At 36.9% G+C, this 6,219-nt stretch overlaps 1 protein-coding gene across 1 annotated transcript in view; it reads left to right on the top strand.

The window, feature by feature from the left end:
- Positions 1–6,219, top strand: part of TMTC2 (transmembrane and tetratricopeptide repeat containing 2) — a gene marked incomplete at its 3' end in the record, with an annotated part of 47,510 nt that overhangs the window by 8,462 nt on the left and 32,829 nt on the right. The window lies entirely within an intron of this gene.

Genomic DNA, 6,219 nt, shown 5'->3' with positions numbered 1-6,219 from the left:
TCAGCAGGATACCAGAAAGCCTGATACGCTTCCTTTACATATATAAAGGACTGGAAACAAGAATACTAACTTTTTTTTTTTCCTTGAGTGTTGTCCAACAGCATCTCTAATCTATGAATACTGAATAGCAGGGGGATAGGAAGGGAATAGTTATTAATGACTAGCTAGACTTTTTTTTCCCCTTTGCATATACTAAGAATTTAAAGAAATAAACAATTTTGAGACATGGACTCTATTACTCTGTTTTGAGACATGGACTCATCAGACTGTTATTTCTTCCCCTGCCTTCACTGAAGTGCTCTGCAAAATCATTCAACAAACTCAATCTGTGCCAGAAGCTACAGTGCAAAAAAACCCTACCCTGGTCAGGGAGGGATTAGCTTTGGCAAGATGGGCGTTTTGTTGCATATCAAGCAAAATGGATTAAATTTGGTATTTTCTTTGCTAGAAAATGATAGCTTTTATTGTCCAGTTTGATTAAAATCAGGCCTTCAGTCCATATGCGTGTGTTCTTTGATAACAGCCCGGATTTTTTTCAGAGGGAGAGAGTTACTATCAATTAGAGGAAAATGAGATTACATGGGTTGGTTCTCAAGCTGAGCATGTCTGTTTAAATGTGTTAGATACTCATCCAGTTGTTTCATTATTTGACTTCCTTTTTTTCAAAATATATTAGCTGCAAATGTTTTTTCTTTACATAATGATTTTCACCATGGGCTACATGTCTTCATTTTACTATCTGTAATGGGTTTCGTACAGGTACACGCTGAGGTCCCATTACATAAATCTTGTAGAGAAACCAACCTTTCATGCGGATAGGACAGTAATTTACACACATGCCTCTTTATACCTCTTAGCACTGTAAAATCCCAGTGTAGATAGATAATATTTCCAATACCCTTCCTTTGTAACAGGGAGCTTTATTAACACTTCAGCTTGGGCTGCCCTCACACATGCAAAAATGAAATGATGGCTGATGCAATTGCAGTATGTGCAAAAGGTTTGCATATAGTTTTGGTTTAGATTACAGAAAAGATCACAAAATGGGGGGGCTGAGTGCTCACTGTAATTTCCTTCTCATTGCTTGGACATTCTAGCACACTGAACTTTTCTTTCAGTTCTTCAAACACAGAAGACATTTAGAATATGGTCTATTAAAGATGATAGTTAATAATAAAGGCTTTAATTAGTTTCACTACTGGCAAAAAATGAAGGAGGTCATTTCATGACCCACCTTCCTCCCTCTCACCTTTATTTCCATACCCATGTGGATATGTATTGGCTGGCAAAGCTTCACAGGCTCTGTCTTGCCTTAATAAGTGATTTAAAACAAAATAAACAAAACCATACAACTTGAAGTATTACGAAAAGCCTTCTTCCTGAATACGCACTAATTTCCCTTTTCCAAATCTGACATGCATCGTTTGAACACTCTCACGATTCTCTTGGTTTGACAACCTAGTGCTTATTTTCCCCCTCTGTGGCTCCTCTGGCACGTTTCCAGGACACTGTCCTCTCTATTCCCCTTTCCTGGAAAGGAGCCAACACAATCCATCTACTTTCAGCTTTGAGGACCATGGCTGTCACTTCAGTCAGCGACATGCAGTCTTCCATTTCTGCCTGAGGCTGGCTTACATAAGTTCACGTAATTTTGAACATGGGACATAATTTTGAACTGTATCATAGATAATTTTTCTTAGAACTATGCCTGCTGTTTAAAAAGTAATGCGATTTGACAGGTTTACTATATGACCACCTCCTTGCCTGAGTCAGTTTGGTGCTCTGAAGAGTTTTTCAGGGTTGATCCTGAGGTGTCCAGTGTGCTCAGAGCTCTCCTCTTTGTCCACTTGTATTTTCTGCTCCTTTCACCTCATCTCGCTTTCTTGCATGATTTATCACCTAAAAAAACCCACGAGTCCTTATATCATGAGAATTTCTGTTCACTGCTTTGTTCCTGACCCTTGTGAAGTTTCAGGAAATGGGCCTTTATGGCAGTAACGGTTTACAGTGTTCACATGTTTGCAGTGCATAGCTAACGAAGCTGCGCAAACAAAGGTGTGATCGGTCTCTGCTGTGACTAGATTAGATGTTAAAGGTACTACCATCGGTCTTTTCAAACAAACCTGGATCAGTTTATTCATGTGATACATACCATGACCTTCCCAAAAATCATTTTTGCAGGAGGGATGGGCCTGGAGGGTGATGGGTGCAGGAATTTTACAATGGTAATTCCACCAGAGCCTCCGTGTCATGAAACACTGCCCTGAGGTTATCTCCTTTAACATCGGGAATTCCATTGAAATTAAAGACAATCTATGTTTATCAGTCTTTTGTTATTACCTTTCTGTCAGATGAAAAGTTATTTCCTGATGTGTGTGTGGGTGTGCCAGGTTGGAAGGCAGAAAACTGTTGTATTGTCAACAAGTCTTGCAGTAGTTTTAGCTTAATCAGAATATCTTCATCAGAGTTGCAACATTAAACAAAACTGAACTATACAAAATGGGTAAATGGGAGGACCTATCCAGAATGACATGTGTGTTGGTGTTTTGTTTGTTTGCTTATTTATAAAGGACACCTACAAAGTTGCAATGAGGTTGTGGTTTCCAATTTGAATCTTTTTAGAGGTTCTGCAGTATGAACACTGGCTTTATGGGTGTAATCTCATTTACAGGATGGCTTTGTCGAAGTATTTTCTTTCTCTTGTGGGAGAAGTGAAAGGACTGTCCGTGTAGCACACTGGCTGCGCTATGGCAGCTCCTTGGAGATGTGAATGGTACCTCCATCTGAGAGATGAGTGGCTGGGAAGCATGTTTCTTCCTGAACTTGCCTGTTGACTAATACTGAGTGAGGGCTATGCAGTAAAAAGTTTCTGTAATGTTACCCTGAAAATATTTTACATTGTTGATATGTAGGAAGTAATAGTAAGGAAGTGCTATTTCATCCTATTGTACCTCAAACAAAAGTATTGGCAAGAATTTCTTCATACAGTAGTCTGGCACATGTAGTGCGTCAGTATGTGAGTATACCTGTCATTTTTCTTTGATGGCTTGCTTTATTCTGGGTGTTGGCTAAAGATAACATAAATGTGTTAGTTAATGTGTTAACATGATATTTACTATTCAGACAGATTATGGAGCCCTCACACATTTGGTTCATTAAAGCTAATTGGATTAGCAAAATCTGCAAGTATGTCCTAGGCTGAATGAGTTGTCCATACTCTAGACTAAACAGAGTAAATGGTAACGCCTAAGAACGTTTTACCAGCTGCTCAGTCTCATCTCTCAAGTTCATTGAGCTGACAGAGCCACTGTGCTCTCCTTTGAGGAGAAGTTAATTTTCTCTAACATAGCAAGTGGAGCAGGTGTATCAGGTTGCAATGCTGAGCATGGTAGGGAGTGTTATGCATTCATGCCATTTGCATCAGGGTTTCAAACCTAAGAAACAAAACTGAAGCACTGCCTGCCAAAAGTCAATTGGTTCAGTACCCATGCTGACATGGTGTTGGATAGCTTTCAGAGCTTTGCATAGTTTTAAATTATTTTTTTCTTTCACCTGCTGTCATTCCAAAAGCCCTGGATTGATCAACAAAGTGTTGAACATGTGATATAAATAACACTCTTAATAAAAAGGGAAATAATATATAAAAGTTAGGAGGTGGTAAATCTCTAATACAGTCTGTCTCAGCATTACAACATCCCCACTGATATATATAAAAAAAAAATAAGAGTATAAAATAGATTAAACTCATAAATTATGGGTATATAGAAATGATTTATACCTTTAGGAAACAAGAAACAGGGCAGTTTTGCCATTGATTTAGCAAAATGAGGTAGCTTGATCAAAATGTGTCTATTAATAAGTGAAGTTTTGAATGTGAATTGCAAATGATATGAATGAATTTATGACATATTTAAAAAAAATAGTAGGAAAAATATAATTAGCTTGTACAAACCATAATGCAGAACTTATGCAAAATCTGTTCTACTTTTAAGGTAGTAGCCTTTAGCATTTACATTAACTTTTCTGTTTGCAAACCATTTAACAGACATGGTCTATTTGATCTTCTCATCTTTGTGAAAGATAGTGGGTCTTTATTGTAGAAAAACTATCTAAAACATTGAACTCTTTTCATTGCCTTTTTTTTTAGCATGCAACTGAGCTTTCAGAATTTTTAGTGGGGAAACCTATCATGCCACTGTTCATGAAACTTTCCCCATCTAGAATAAAGTGATTGCCTCATGAAATGTGAATGCTAAAGGCTGGAGCATCACTCTACTTTATCAAGTAGTACCCTTGAAAGGAAAAAGCCATAAGCTGCTGATGAATCTAACATTTCAAGAAGGAAGAAAAGGTGTTGTTCTTTATAGCTATCATTATAATCTTTCAAATGTGAATGATATAACTAGTGCTATGCTCTTTCTTCATGCATTACCCAACAAAGGTAATTTGGAATATATGGATGTTGGAAACTGTTGAATTCTATTGCAAATCTTAGCCATATTTTTTTTTTTAATTTTTTTTTAGTAGGATGAATTTTCCATCTACAAATGTTGGTCTTAATGTTTCAACTTATTTCTCATGAAGTAGACGATTCTCAGAAGTCCTTAAAAGGCTCAAAGGGATGTCAGAATTTATAGGGTTTTGGGGTTTTGTGTTTGTTTTTTTTTTTTTTTCTTTTACAGCTTTGTCTGCTTCCAAATGTATTTTAGGAAGGATGACCCTTTAACAGAAGTTAAAAACATAGATCAAAATATGAAATGCGTACACATATATCAATGTTCCCACAATGTTTAAACTGTAAGGAACTTAGTTTTCTTGGCCCTCATTTTGTGAGAATACTAATTGTATGGGGAAATTCTTCTGTATTGCAAGTACACTTTCTCTTCCTCCTTCACTTCATTCCTCCAGAGGTTGTCATGCATCTATGCTCCATTAGTGTCTAGCTGCATTGTTACAGTAGTCACTCTGCAAACCCATAGTGAGATATAATCCTTGTCAGAAAAATCCTGTAATTAATGGATGAGTAACAAACATCAAGAATACAAACAGAAAGGCACCAGGAGATGAAGCCTCTTGAATAACAGATCTGAACACCAGGCCAGTGACAGATCTGTGAACACAATATACCTCTTTTAATTCCCAGTTTAGCACCCGTAATTTCAACAGGAGGAAGCAGAGTCCGGTAACAGGAATGTATCTGTTTTCAAGGTATAAACTTGAAGGAAAAGATATTTCCTTTCTATGCAAGCTACATACTACATTAAGTTTATTTTTACTGAGGCATCCCCTGCTGTCAGCATTGTTTCACAAAATTCTCTTAATTTTTGAATTTGAATATTAGCAATGGTCTGGCCCCTTATGTGGGGCAATATGTGGCTTTCAGCCTTTAATGTGGAGCTTTAGATAGATGGTAAAACAAACAATTCGGTTCATAAAATACCTGATCTAGAAATATTCGGCGTAAACGCTAAGAATGAATAGAAAAACACACTTAGAGGCAATGTTCTAAGAATATTTAGTATTCTGTATGCTCTCCATTACCATAGAGATGACAGAGATTCACGCTGCTGTACTTGATGCTGCCTGCATTCTGGTGATATTGCCACAGGGTGAGGTGGCAATGTGATTGCTTGGAATTCATGACTTTCATACTGATAGCTGTAAAGTAGTAATTTATGGTGCAAAATGAAAAAGTGTTAAGAACAGATGGTTTAAAAAAAAAAAAAAAAGTGTCCTAAACTGGAAACCTGGATTGTTGTGCTCTAGTGATTGAGTCCACATAAAAGTTAATAGCAAAAGACGGAAGGTTATTTCTTTTTTGTTTTGGTTTATTTTATTCTCCAAACTTTTAAAAGTTAATCCAGCATTTATCAATCCTTTCATGGTGACAGCCCCGTATAAACTGATGCACAGTGTGATCAAGGCCACAGGCATCTTCCCCATGCTATTTTTTGTCACTTTATCGGAAGCATCACCTGGGAAGTAGTAAAACCTCCTAGTTTTCCAAAAAGTTATTTTAGTTCTTTCAGATTTGACTCCTTTACACTAGTAACAACTGAAGTAACTAATTTCAGGAAAAAGAAAACCAACAACCCACTGAAAATAAGTCATACTGTGATGTAGTTCTTGGAAAATATCACATTTCAAAGTGGAAAGTGTAATTAGTACCATTCCCTTCTTGTAACATTTTAAATTTTGTCATACTTTTCTAACCTGTTT

The sequence above is a fragment of the Nestor notabilis genome, unplaced genomic scaffold (assembly GCF_000696875.1).
Source record: "Nestor notabilis isolate BGI_N333 unplaced genomic scaffold, ASM69687v1 scaffold2376, whole genome shotgun sequence".
Taxonomy (NCBI): domain Eukaryota; kingdom Metazoa; phylum Chordata; class Aves; order Psittaciformes; family Psittacidae; genus Nestor; species Nestor notabilis.
Note: the sequence above shows the minus strand (reverse complement) of the source record. Positions and strands in the feature narration are given on the sequence as shown.